The following is a 15,283-nucleotide window of genomic DNA, read 5'->3' on the forward strand; positions in this document are numbered from 1 at the left end:
TTCAAGATCTTATAACGTGATACCACAGGCATGACCTATTGAGCACTGCTGGCCTGGTGCTGGGCATCTGAGTAAACCTTGACCAGTTGTGATCCTTTTCCAGGAACGTTAGAATTGCAGCTCAGAAAGGATAGCTTTTCTTTGGTGTTAAAAATTTAAGATGTAAAACTTGAGAGCTATTAGTGGTTGTGTTTTTGGTCATATAGACATGAGAACCAGAGGAAGTTCATCTACAGACCAAGAAAGAAGAGTGCTGAGGGCATGCGAAGAGGAACAGAGATGGCAGAGAGAATAAGAAACATGACTGCATTTCTTCTAACACCCGGTGTCAGTGGTTTCAGAGTTCTACCTACATTCTTATTGCTGGATTCTGTAAGTTGGGTTCTGGTCACATGTGACCCAAAGTCCTATTATAGTATCTACTTCATAGGGTTTCTGTGCAGTGTAGACACAGCACACTCTACCAGGTCCTTAGAAGAATGCCTGGTACTTAACAAGCATACAGAATGCAGCTGTGATTGTTTAAAACAATTCACTTTATAGTATTTGACATGTGGTTATCAAGATTTTGTAATCACTATCCATGCTTGTCTAAGACAAAATGATTTATTTTCTATCGATTCTATCCATGTTTAGATTAAGGAATCATTCCTGTTCTTTTTCACCCCTACATGCCCTTAGGTACCCTTACTTACTCAGAGCATTGTCTGACACAGAATAAGCATGAAATGATTATTTATTCGTTGAAAGCATTTGGTATATAATGTAGTAAAACTTGATCAATTTCTGTGACTTAAGAATAAGCAAATGAAAATATTACCCCTGTTGCCATATTTATTAAAATAAAAAGTGTTAATGAAAAAAATTCTGATGTTTTCTTTAAAATGTCTGACAAAATGTCTATTGATGAAGTATATTTTGGTGTTGTATTAATTCTGAAAATTTATCTACTCTTGCAGGTTTTGGATTTCTTTAATAAAAATTCATATAAAGTCATTATGTTCTGAATTTATCTTATTTTAATGAAGGAAGAACAGCTTTACTTGGGGTAAATGGTGCAGCAGATCACCATTTTATGAAATTTGCCACAATTTTTTTACTATAAATTATGTTTTTATATTTCCTTGTTTGTATATTTTAAAAGATATTTTTAAAATGGCCTCTGTTGTGCATTTTTGCATGATTTATGGTAAAAATGATAGTTGTCTAGGAAAGCATGTTAATATTAACCCCTACTATTTCAGGGAATTGTTGACTTAACAAAGGTACTTTCCTGATGACTTAGCTGTCTTGACATTTCATTGTGATTCCATTTAGTACTCTGAAAATTACACATTATTTATTAGCAAATTTTGTGCTTTATGCTACTCCTTCAGGGTGGACAAAGAAATCTCCAAAAATATTTTAACTTTGGCTTTTTCACTTTCTTTAAGACCATTCCTCTCTATTTTTTTTTTCCATTGAAGCCTTGTTTGTCTGTGTTTTGGAGAAGAGAATGTCAGGGTGTTACCTAATGAACACGTTCAGGAGTAAATATAGATACAAAAAGAAACTGTGTTTGAGCTTACCTGAAAAAAGATGTAGAAGACTCAGAATGTAAATTATGCAATGAAAGAATAAGGATTGGTGTTAAAGCAGTGAAAATTTTTTTTCGTAATGTTTTCTTTGTCATGCCTGCCTTTATTTCATTGCTTAAAGCTATGAATCCACCTCCTAGAGAAATCTATAAATCAGCATTAAAAAAATTACTCATGACATTTAAGAGTCCACAAACATGTTGAAAATCTTCTTTGTATTCTATGTTAAAAACATTTGTTCTAGAGAACAATTTCCCAACAATAAAGATTGTTTAATACTTAACTAAGTTGCTTTCCATGAAGATCTGTTCAAATGGGAAGTATGGTCTTGGTTGTTTTACTCTTGAATTGATTTAATATCTGTTTATTGAAATATTGAGGTACAAAAACCACTTTTGGCTCTGTGAATCCTTGAAAGATAGGTTATCTGCAAAATGTGTGTGTATTTACATGACAAATACTGAAACTGAGGGAAGCACCTGCACTATTTGAAATAGTAGCTGCTCTACTGGGATATGCCTCATAATTTTGGGAGGAGAATCAGTTTACAGAGTTGACAATATAGGATTGGATGGAAAATTATACTTCGTTTCATTAATCATAATGAGTCAAAACACTAAAATGTTCTAAGTATTATCTTCTAATACAATAAATAAAGTTGGGATGAGTTATTATTTTACATAAAAAATAAATCAAGAATACAAAAGTGGCCAGGGATATTAATTGCTATTTTTTCTCCAGATCTCAGTAGAAGGCTTCTGCTGGTGGTAATGAGTTTGTACATGGTTTAGTGGAGTATTTATCCACAGCAACAGCTCAACATCTCAAACAATACATAGTTTGAAAGATATGAATGACATCACGGTAGACAGAGGATATTTGATGCTTTCCTTCTCTAGTGTATGTTTAGGAAAAAAGCACATTATATATATATATATATGATTATATATTATATATTCTATGAAAATGTAAAATTTTATATGTATGTATTAATATAAATGTAAATATGTCTGTCTGGAAAAAGTCCAGACATTGTTAACATAACAAGAAGTTTGTGCGACATCCATGTAAACTGGCAGCCAAGAAGAGTGGACTGGAATGCACATGCATGAACGATGACTTTACTGTGGTAGTCAGTAGGGGCGGTAGAAGCCGTTAAGTGAGCATGTGTATTGTGTGTTCATCGCATTCAAAATGACTGAGTGAGTAGAGCATCAAATCTGCATCAAATTTTGCATTAAGTTTGAACATTTCTCTGCAGAAATTATTCAGATGATTCAGAAAGCTTTTGGGGATGATGCAATGGGTGTGGCGCAAATAAAAGTATGGATGATCAAGAATCTGTTGGAAATGATCCATGTCTGGAAGGCCCGCACAAACAGAACACCTGGGAATGTTGAACGTGTACAGGCTGCAATCAACAAAGATCGGTGACTGACAGTGTGACAACTAGAAGCTGAGCTGGGGATTCTAAAAACTACTGTGTCTGAGATTTTGATGCAGAATCTTGGCATGAAACATGTTATGGCACAATTCATTCTGTGGCTTCTGCTACCAGAGCAGAAGGAATGTTGTGTTGCAGTTGCTAATGACCTGATTCAAACTGCTACCAATGAACCAGGTTTCCTCAAGAAGGTCATAACCAGAGATGAATTGTGGGTCTATGGCTATGATCTGGAAACGAAAACCCAGTTATCCCATAGAAGTCACCTGGTTCTCCACACCAGAAGGTGTGGCAAAGTCATAGCAATATCAAGGCCATGTTAACTGTGTGTTTTGATTGGGAAGTTGTCCATCGTGAGTGTACCCTTCCAGGCAAAATGATTAATAAGGAGTAGTACCTCAGTGTTCTTCGTCAGCTGAGAGATGCAATGTCACCAAAATGACTGCAGCTATGGGCAACTGGTGATTGGCAGCTTCATCGTGACAATGTTCTCGGTCCTGCATCACATTTCGTGCAGAGTTTTTTTGGCAAAACATCAAATCACCCAGGTGACTCAGACCCCCTAGAGTTGCATGAAGATTTGGTATCCTGTGACTTCTAGCTTTCCCAAAACTAAAATTACCTTTGAAAGAGAAGAGATTTTAGACCATCGATGAGATTCAGGAAAATATGATGAGGCAGCTGATGGCAATTCCAACAAAGGATTTTGCAGAGTGTTTTGAACAGTGGGAGAGACACTGGGAGAACTGTGTGAGGTCCCAAGGTGCCTACTTTGAAGGAGACTGAAGAGTGATTGTCCCATGTACATTTCTTGTATCATATATCTTCCTCAAGAAATGTCTCCATTTTTCATAGTACAGGGCTGGATACTTTCTGAACAGACCTCATTCATTGCATATCATATATTACATGTAACTGTTTGCTTTTACTTCTCAGATAGAGCAGAGGAGACTGATATTTTCAGAGAAGTTTGGAAGGATCTGAAGTATGAACCTCTTGATCAGTGTTTTCAAAGTTTTTTGACTGAAGCCCAGAATAAGATATACATATAGCCTATTTACTACACTGTACATATATGTAAAAACAATTTCACAGAAATATACTTTTGCTTACTATTGTAATATTTAAATAAATATTTAAATGAGGTATAATAACTTGAATATTTATTATTTAATTATTTCCACTTCAACTTAGTCTATTTTATTTTAAAAATCCTGTCTCCCTAAATTGTTCCCACAACCCCTGAAAGATGAAAACAGTTTTTCATAATGAAGCTCAAAGTTAAAGGTTCTCAAAGTTTGGTGTATAAAAGAAACTCCCAAGGAGTTCTTTCAAATGCAGATTATCAGGCTTACCCTCAGAGATTCTTATTCACTAGTACAGTGTGCACAGGAACCCGCAATATTCAGAAGCTTCCAAGATAATTCTAGTGCTGATTATTAGGAATAGCTTCTATCTGGGAACAGTAATCCGTGTTCTGTCCTTGCATTAGTTACATCCGCTGAAAATGACACATTTGCACTAGGCCGTGTTGGCCTTCAGATGGGCTGCTTTTACTGACACAGGCTTTGGAACCTTGTCGTCCGATTTCACTGAGGGGCGCAAGAAGAAGTTTAATGTAGGTACGCCATTGAGACAAGAGTCTTGAAAGTATAGCAGTGTTGCTTATGTGAAGATTCAAATGACATGATTTTCAGTACTATACACCAGAGAAGGCTTCAATTCCCTTAAAGAATTGGGTATTTTTTTTCTTATTATCAAAGAGAATCACACAACTGACTACGGTTTACCCTTGAATGATGATGCAAAGGGTTAGGGGCAACAATATCCTCACCCATACCATCTAAAATCAGTGTATAACTTTTGACTCCCCCAAAACTTTACTAACAACTTACTGTTGACCAGAAGCTTTACTGACAACATAAGCTGTCGATTAATGCATATTTTTTATGTTATATAGATAATATACTATATACTGTGTTGTTACAATAAACCAGAGAAAAGAAATGTTTAAAAAAAATCACAAGTCACTTTCTATCTCTGCCTATTACCACAGAATACCACAGTAATGTGTTTCTGTGGCATTTTATTTAATTAAAACCATGGTAGGCAATAGAACCAAACTTGACAGAACAGTTTATTAGAAATATATCTTTGTCTAGAAAATATATGTTGTGACTCTTTCAGGAATTTAAGGCTGGGGTTTTGGAAAAAAGACCAGAGATCACTGTGTTGACGACAAGCAGCAATTACTCAGATGCTTATGGATGTTTGTTTTTATGTCTGTGTCCCAGCCCCTAACAGTTTTAGATAAAATTTCTTCACATGATATCAATGATGGCTCTTCAATATCTTCAAATGATCCCTCTATGATAAATTTTATCTGTGGGTTATGGGAGAAAGAATTAAAATAACTTTTCCCCTTAGAGACTCATTCGCCTGCCATTCGTTTTGGCTCAGCTCGGAGCCCTCACCATACTGACCTCACCTGTATTCTGTCTTTTCCAGGTCTCTCCTTCTGGATGGAGTAACGATGGCCCATTCATTTGAACAAGTGGTTAGTAACAGATCACAGGAGAAGTAAAAAGAAAAGGAGAGTCTTTAGAAGAGTGGTCTGGGAACTCTTTATGATCCAGAGAAGCAATGAGGCATTAAATCATTACAGAAAAGAACCGAATGTTATCTGCCCTCACTCTTTATTCTACAATCTAAAATACTTTCCACAATCTGTAAATATTGTCCAGGTTTTAGCAATGATTAGTATTACGTCCACTCAGACTTCTCTCTATGGAAACATGAGAAAAGCGTGCTTTCTCCAAACCTGAAAGCTAGAAAGGTCTGCCAAGGGAGAGAGAGATTATTTGTACAGTAATACATGGAAATGTTTTATTTTTAATAAACGGTAGTCCCAGATAAGAGAGGTTTATGTCATTAAGCTCCAGAACCTTAGAAAATATATTGATATCATATAGAGAGAATTCTAGAAATAACTTTACCTTGTGTTGATAACTAAGCACCATGATTATGAATATTAAATATCTGTACCTTTGTAAAAATAACTCTCTATTTTATAATTAAAAATTCTATTATAGTTGACCTACAATATTATATTAGTTTGAAGTGTACAACATAGTGATTAGACATTTATATACTTTACAAAGTGATCAATCAGGTAAGTCCAGTACCCATCAGACATTATTCATAGTTATTAAAATATTACTAACTATATCCCCTATGCTGCACTACTTTATATCCCTGTGGCTCTTTTATAAGTGGCAATTTATACTTCCTAACCCCTTCACCTTTTTCACCCATCCCTTCAATCCCCCTCTCATTGGTCAACCATCAGTTTGTTCTCTGTATCTATGAGTTTGTAAGACAGTTCTCTCTTGATTGATTGGTAAGTAGGTCCTATACTAGTAAAGGGTAAAAACACTTTTTTCTAATAATATCTAAATTAATTTGCCAGGGCTACCATAAAAATAGTGCAGGCTGTGTGGCTTAAATTAAAGAAATTTATTTTTCACAGTTAATTTCTCTTTCACAGTTCTGGAGTCTAGAAGATCAAAGTGTTGGCAGGTTTTGGTTTCTTCTGAGGTCTCTCTCTTTGGTTTACAGATGGCCACTTTCTAGCTGTGTTCACACTTAGAGGGACAGCGGATTGGATTATGGCCCAGCCTAACAGCATCATTTTAACTTAATCACCTCTTTAAAGGCCTATCTCCAAACACAGTCACATTCTGAGGTACTGGGTGTTAAGGCTTTTAGCACATGACTTTGGGAGGGACACAACTGAGCCCCTAACACATACCTACTGTTGAATTCTGACAACTACATTTATAGCTTTGAATCAACTCAGGAAAAGTTTTGAATCAACAGAAGTGTCTGGAAGAGTTGAAGGGAAAAAGGCTGAGTCACTGTTTCCTTTAAAAAGATATTTTTCAAAGTTATTATCTTAGTTTGACCTTCTCCCCAAAATCTCAGCCTCAAACAAGGTAGTTAATTGGGGAAATGATCGCAGGGAACAAGAGTAGACGACTGGCACAAGGAACATAAGGAAGGAGGGACAACCAATACAAGAGTGTGTTCCTGAGTCTATTGCTACTGTGGGCAACTGGTGCTCAGTCCTCCTGGGGCCCTCTGAAAAACCATGTAGAATGTTCCTTGGAATTTTCTCCTCGAGGGGAAAAAGAGGGCAAGAATTACCTCCTCACTTCTATTCCCTGCTGATAAAGATTCTGCTCATTCTTTCACGCCCAGACTGTCCATGTATAGATGTCCAACACCAAGATGTCAGGGAAGTACTAGAGAATGTTGCGGTGCTGACAGGAGGAGTTATCAGGTCTCACCTGTGTGAAGTTCATTGCTACAGCAACAGCTGGAGCGAAAGGTAGAGGGCGAGGGTACAGAGTTGCCACAAGAACTACCCAAACCCTTGATCACCTCCTCCACCCCACCAGTATCATTATTATCATTAAGATCATCATCAACATCTTAATACATATTGATAAATATGCCTGAAACATTTATAATTATCATATGCAGAAACATTTTGGTACAACATTTACTCCTAATCTCTAGAACTCAGAACACATTTTTTAAAATTATGTTAGAAGCTTGTATATAGTCTACATAATCAGAAATATCATCCTAACTATAAAACCTGCTCATATATTTATTTTGGCAAATAGTTATTGAGACTTCACATGGTGCTAGAACTATGTATGGTACAAGGTTTAGAAACAGGAAGATGATCCTGCCCTTGTTCCTAAGGAACTCACATAGTAACTGTTAGGTTTATTGATTGTGATCAATAGAAACATACCAAAGGTAATTTATAGAAAGGACATGGGAGTGTCACATGTTTGAGGACAGGTGTACAAAGAGGCAGTAACCAAGGATGCTTCACACAGTAGGATGGTAAGCATGACATCATCCCACAGTTGGAGCAGTTTGGGTAGCAGTGGCTATTATGATGGGTGATCAATTTCCAACTGTTTCTTCCCTCCCTTTATGAGTCAGTCAAGATTCAGAGACCCTGAACAGAATATATAAGAGGCCAAATTTAGTTCTTAGGCCTGTTCCTTGGTTCCTCAGCGGGGGAGGGAGACCTGCTTTCTTTGTTCTTCTTTATGAAGACGGAAAATGGTCTCTCTTACCCAAGACCAACCAAGACCAATGGGAAAGAAGCCATGGTATGCTGGAACTGGCTTTTACAGTTTATGGGAGCCAATTCTTAAATTTTGCGGAAGTTTATAAGCCAGTTATGGAATATAGAACTTATTTAAAGTTATATTAACTTAGAATTAAATAAATCATATTAAAAACAAATACTCAAAACCTACCACTTCTTAATTATTTTGTGACTTTTTACTCTCATGTATGTTCTTGAGGTAACTCACATCCGCTATGGCTGCGTAGTAGAACTATTGTCCATGGAGGGGCTGCTGCACGACTCTTCCTGCTCCACAGTCAGTGACATCTGTTGGTAGCTGGAAACTGGCCGAGGTGTGACTGTTTTATGTCATAGAAGTTCACAAGTGCTACAAAGCACAACTTGATTTATTGCTTTGTCCATCATGTAAGACTTAAGAAAGTGATGGAGAAATCTAAATACTGCAGGTTAAACTTAAAATGTCATGTCCGCAGCTATTCAATTGCAGAGAGCACACAAATATTGAGGAAATATTTTGCCAGTATTCAAAAACTATTATCAGATTCAGCAAAGAGTTCATTTATGTCACTGATAAACAAAAAAGTTCTGACATACATCTTTATTGTATCATTTGGCCTTAATCACTGACATACATTGAAACACTAAGAGCCTTTAAGTTGTAAGTATACTCTTTCATCAACTACACTGTAGTTTGGCTGTAAGAGTTTGTCAAAAATCAATAAATATATTCTGTGAGAATTAGTTGGCTATATGGACTTTATAATGAAGAGATGAAGTATAACATATTTTATTATTATTTATAAATTGTTACATGTTCTTTATATAAGAACAATTTATCATAAAGTTTGTGTGTGTGTGTGTGTGTGTGTGTGTGTGTGTGTGTGTGTGTATCTCCTTCCCTCCAGGGAAAGCCAGTTGTTAGACATTTATCTGCACACCACAGGGTAGGAGTAATTGCTCAAAAGGAAATCAGAGTACTGAACAGCCAAAAAACATAACTAAAAAAGTCTCCTATGACACATATAAACTGGCAAGTGTATGGCAATACATGGAGTGTTCATGAAATAATAGAATTCAAGAAAGAAAACAATGTAAGTATAAAGAAAAGAGTGAAAGGAGAGACAGGACTAAGTTGAGGGTCAGTCAAAGTCAAAGGGAAGTATTTGTTGATCCTATATTTCTATTGTGAAATATGAAACAATTATATTCTATGAAAATGTGGGAATTAGATGAGAAAGGGGGATTGATGAGAGTAGCAAATGTGTGGAAGAGATTTTAAAGGATATTTCTGAGGGTGCTATATTTTATTATTCCCTGTAATGCCCAGAGAGTACTTTATATATAGTAACTTTAGTTAATATTTGGCCATTGGATATGTAAATACAGCATCATATTATGTAATAATCCTGGATTTGCATTTACCAGGTCAGTGACATTGGACAAATTATCCCCTTGGTCCCTCAGTTTTCTCATCTGCAAAATGGAGATGATAATAGTAGCTAATTTATTGTGTAGCTTTGAGAATACAAATGTTTTGCATACGTAAAGCCTTAGCATTGAAGCCAGTTAGCTGCTTCTTCTCCCACTCCCTCTCCTCGTCCTCCTTCTCCTTATTCCTCCTTCTTCTTCTTATTACTGTTACTATTACTTTATTATTATTACTACTGTTACTATTATTTTAGTTCCATGTTTTCTTCTAATGTTTTGACCCTTCCCTCAATAAAAATTCATCAGTGATTACTTCTGTTTACACTGTGTCTCCCTCTTATGGTATTACTTATTTCCTTTTTTAATTTTTTTTTATTTTTGGTGAGAAAATGAAAAAAATGGCCCTGATGACAATCCGGCCACAATATTCTCCATAGGAATTAACAGTGTTAAGAAGAAGCTATCCTCAAGGCCACAGAAATGACTAACCAGCCCCCTCTTCTGACTAACATGAATTATTGTATTGCTGCTTCTTTGTCAATGGCCATTCTAGGCTTGCTGTAATCTTCCCACGTCTTAACAAAACGTGTTCAGGTTCCCGATTACTGTTCCCCCTGCTTCCCAAGAGCTTCCAGTCCAGGGCTGGCCCCGGCTTCCTCACTCCTCCTTAGAGTCACCCAACATAAGGTCAGATCCCATAAGAAGCTGTTCTCAGCTAATGTTCACTGAGATGCTCCTGTGGTTCCCATGGTGTACAGTCTCCCTTGCTGCCACAAACTGAATACACTCAACCTTTTTTTTTTTTTTAAATAAATGTATTCTTGGTAATCTTTGGTCTGTCAAACTCAATAGTACGTAGTTGGCTGAGAAGATCAAAAAACACTTTTAATTTGTTAAGAATTGTTTGCTGAGAATGACTTCGATTTTTAGTAACGTTATGTTGTCAGGGGTTGGAAGGACAAGGATCCGCCTGCATTACATTTCCATTTAAGCTGAGTTCTGGAGACTTGAGCAGATACATCTTCAGACCACATTTAAATAATACCCTTTGTTGTTAAAGGGTGCAGTCTAAAATTACATCTGCAGTTAGTTGTCTTATCTCTTTAGTCTTCTTCAATCTGGGGCAGCTCCTCAGCCCCCTTGACTAAAGGTCCTGACACTTTTGAAAATTATAAGCCAATTAGTTTCCAGAATGTCTTTCTATTTGTGTTTGTCTAATATTTCTTTATGTTTAGATTCAGATTGTGCATGTTTAGCAGGAATATTGCAAAAGTGATAGTTCACTGAGCGCTGGCCAGGTAACTCTGTTGGTTAGAGCACCAACCCAATATGCCAGGGTTGTGGGTACAATCCATAGTCAGGACACATACAAGAATCAACCACTGAATACATAAATAAACAGAACAACAAATTGGTGTTTCTCTCTCTAAAATCAATATATTTTTTAAAGGTGATATTCCACTCTTTTCTTGCACTTTTTCAGGTGGGCCACAATTTCATTGCTGGTGGTGTTCACTTTAACGATCTGAATGAGGTGGTGTCTGCCAGGCTGTCCACTGTGAAGTTACTGTTTTCATTCTCCATTTAATCAGTATTTTTTTTCCTGGAAATGGTAGCTTGAGATTATGTAAAATCCTCTTTCCCATAATATTTTCAACTTATTTGTTTGCTTATTTACTTATTTAAATATGGACTTGTGATTTCTATTTTATTTTATTTATTTTTAAAGACTATTTTTAAGAACAGTAATCAGTTTACAGCAAATTTGAGAGGAAGGTACAGAGATTTTCCCATATACCCCCTGGCCCCGTCCATGCATAGTCTCTCTCATAAACATCACTGCAAGAGTTGTACATTTGTTACAATTCTATTGTATTTAAAGAGCTATAATCTGTTACTTTATATTTATTCTGACCTTCAAATTATTCCTGACTTGGCCAGTGGAGCCCCACCCATCTGGCTTTTGTGGCTTTTGACAGTTCCCCATCATTTTTTTTTTAATACATCCTCATTTTCAGATTCAACAAAATAGTATAAGTTCATCTTGTACTTTTTCTTTCCCAGCCCTGGAATCAGCTGTTTCTTCACAGAAGCCCTGTTACCAGGAGATAAAGGTCATTAGAAACCAAGGTCTGGGAGCGAGGCATGCATATTGCCTTTGCCCTCATCATACCCTCTCTGAACTAGAGAATGTATGTACACAGGTGCACACGCACACCTATATTTATTTCTCCATCTATCATATAGATAATTTTATAAAGTCCCGCATTTACACTGAAACCTTCAATTCCAGTCAGCACCACAGGGTTCCTTTCCATAACTATGAATCCATTCTCTGGCGGTGAAAAGCCTGTACCACTACCCTTTATATACTTACTTATTGATTAATGCGAATGTATGCAACTTATTGACATCACTGTGCCTGCCCCTTCCCTCCCAGGCATATCCTCCTCACTCCACTCGGGTTTTAAGTCCCCATTCCAGGCTGCTACCATGTGCCCTCTGCCGTGGGCTCCGGCTTTGCTCCAACTGGGCTCTTACACCCCACAGTGGGCCACTCTCCCACGCAGAAACCTACCTCTCACCCCTCTTGGGTTCTGCCACCCTGCCCGGCACCCTCCTCGCACAGACATATCTTCCTCACTCGAGCAGAGCTGCAGCTCCCCTTACCAGCCCACCGTCCCGACACAGCGGCTCTCCTTGTTCTGCACGGGCTTTGACACCCTGCGCGGGGGTCCTCCACGGGCGCCTTCCTTCTCCTCCTTCGCTTTCATGCCCCGCACGGGGCTATGCCTCCGTGGAAATGCTCAGGCTCTAGTACTTGACACCAGGCTACCTCCAACGGAAAAGCCCTTCCCCCCACCCCCGCCCCCGACCTTGCTCCCAAATCCCACCCCGGGGCCCTTGGGCTCTCCTGTGCTGAGTCGATGCCTGCCCTGCTCAGCCGCGCCTAGCGGTCTAGGACTGACGCGTCAGAAAAGTAAGCAAAGAAAAGAGAAAGGATGTTGTTGGTTTATTTTTAATGAAGAATTTCTAATTTAATGTCTTTAATTATTCATGTGTTTTAATAAGTCAAGCCCTTTTGTGTTTCTGTGGTATAATCTATGCACCTAGCATTTTAAGAGAGAGAGTTACCTGGAATGTTTTTATTTGTGTGAGACCAAACTTAGCATGGGTTCTCCTTTGATCAGATTAGATTTAACACGGGCTTTCTCAGCCTGGCTCCAACCTATTTCTCCTGCCTCCTCTCCACCACTCTCTGTCCTGTGACAGTGCCTCCGATCCTCCAGCCTCTTTGTCTCACCACCAACGTGCCGGCTCCTTCACTCACTGCCACGTGCCTTTCCTTCTTCCAGGTTGGCCCTCACCTTCTTTTCTGTCAGAAGGCCTCTGACTCATTCTTTAAGAAGCTGATCAGACTTCACTTCTCCGTGAAATCTTTCCCAGCTCCACCAAGGACAGACAGGTAGGTCCTTGCTGCCTCTGTAGAGAGTATTCAGAGTACATGACATTAAAATTCTGCCATGGACTGGCTATACAACCTTGAAAAAATTGCTTAACCTTGCTAAGTCTCAGTTTCCTCATCTGTGAAGTGGATAATAATACAAGTGAATCAACCTCATAGAATTGTTATAAAGGCAAATTCTGTTAATGCGTAACCCTTCACAAACCGTCAAAATGCTAATTATTGCTACTGTGATGTTTGTCTGATTATATGCCTGCCACAAAAAATCGTGTGTTCTTATAGCCCAAGACTTGATCCAATATTCAAAACATAATGTGATAAACATTTTCAAAAGGAGTTTATTCCTTCTGTGAATATTTTAAAGTATGTCCTTTTGTGCCAGGTATGTGTTATAAAATATGGTGACCAAAATAGAGGTATATTCTGACCTCTTGGGATTCACAGTCTAGTGGGAAATTGAGAATTTAGCAAATAACTTAACAAATAAATGAAAACTGTGATAAGTCTTAAGAAAGATAATTAGAATAGGAAGAAGAAAAATATTTCTGAAAAAGTGACATTTGCATGAGACCAGAAGATTGAGAATGGATTAAACAGATAAGAAGTGCTCATAAGAGGACCAGTATGAGTGGAGGCATGAGGAAGTAAGGCTTGGCTCCATGAAGGCAGTTTCAGGATCCAGGGAATGAGGATAAGGCGGGGGGTGGGAACCTGTATAAGATGAGATGTATGAGGTAGTCTGGGACAGTGTCATGCCAAATGTAAGGAATTTGTGGACTATGTAACCTACAATGGAAAACCATTGAACTTTATAGTCAGAGGTGTGACTTGATCCTACTCTCCCCCACAAAATACTCTCAGGAGAACTTACAGTAGGGGCACACTTGTGAGGACATGGCAGCCCCACGGAGCTATAGACCAGATGATGCCAGTGGAGATGGAAGGTGGAGAGATAGGAAATGCAGGTCTGGTGACGGGTTGGATTCATTTGGTATGTAAAAAGGGACCTGTTCAGGATGATGAAAGCTCAGTCTCGAGGGGGAGAAAAACAAGACCCCAGGGACAGTTCACTCAGATGGTGGATTTTTTGAGAGAAGATGAAGAGTTCAGTTTCAGAGTTAACAGTGCATTTGAAATGACTGCAAAATGTCGAAGAGGAAATATCAGGTACCCTGTTGATGAAATGGTATGGAGGCCAGGAGGAGGATCTGGGCTTAAAACATAAAACAGGGGGTTGTCACCACAGAGATGAAATCCCCATTCCCCCTCTCTCGTGTCTCTCATTATTGGCAAACCATTCATCTTATTTGCTATAATTTTTCTGGCTAATTGTAAGTGCTTAATATTTGGAGGTGAGTTGTACTTGTAGAAAGCTAGAGGCCTTCTCTGACGGGTGATACAGTCAGTTCTACTGTAACATGACACAGTATATACATTCCTCAGAATGGAAATGCTGTGCAAAAGTGTGCAGTGAAGACCACAGGGCCTGTGAGGAAAATGGATCACAACACTCAAAAACTTCATCATTAATATGTTAAAAAAAAGGTGAAAACCTAATTAAAATGAGAGCACAGTTTTATTTATATGTGTTAAATGGTTAAGAAATGTATAAGTACAACAATAAATGTGGCACTTTATCTTGAAAAGGACCTGAAGTTTGCTTGTGCTTGAAGAGGTTAATGTGGAAAATCAGATTGTAAAAAAGTCTAGAAGAAAATAGAAATCAATACATTATTGAATGTCTGTAGGAGGAAAGAGTTTCCAGAATCAAGAGTAAGTTGTAGGCACAGTTGCTTATACCCTGCTTGTTGCGGAGCAATAGTCTTGCTGTGTAACCAGCACCAATGACACTTTAAGGCTGTTGCTGTATTGTAAGCGTTTTTGCAAAACCGTAGATTAGAAAATACTGTCACTTAAGGTCCTGGCAATATTCTTTGTCAATTAACACCTGCTTGGCTCTCACTGCTGGCAGCACCAATGGCAGAGACCTCCGGGGGCCTCAGGGAGATTAGGTGTAACCCATGATTCTCCCTGTCACCAATAAACAGTGCTCACATGCTGGTACAAACTTCCCTAAACTCCTTGGGCTCGTGGTGGAGAACATCATATGTTTCATGTCTTGACCAGGGATAAAAGATAATTTGGTTGACCTTTAATTTGGTAAAATAACTCAGACCAATTCTAGTCTTGCT

General features: G+C 38.1%; 1 protein-coding gene across 1 annotated transcript in view; it reads left to right on the top strand.

Annotated features, from left to right (window-relative positions):
- Positions 1 to 307, top strand: part of SLC4A4 (solute carrier family 4 member 4) — a 288,470-nt gene extending 288,163 nt beyond the window's left edge. Inside the window, exon 25 of the mRNA XM_054591433.1 lies at positions 207 to 307. The gene's annotated coding sequence lies outside the window, so the exon portion shown is untranslated. The remainder of the gene's footprint in view (positions 1 to 206) is intronic.
- Positions 308 to 15,283: the final 14,976 nt, after the last annotated feature.

Source organism: Pteronotus mesoamericanus, unplaced genomic scaffold (assembly GCF_021234165.1).
Source record: "Pteronotus mesoamericanus isolate MK-2021 breed Mesoamerican mustached bat unplaced genomic scaffold, CSHL_Meso_final contig_130, whole genome shotgun sequence".
NCBI classification, from domain to species: domain Eukaryota; kingdom Metazoa; phylum Chordata; class Mammalia; order Chiroptera; family Mormoopidae; genus Pteronotus; species Pteronotus mesoamericanus.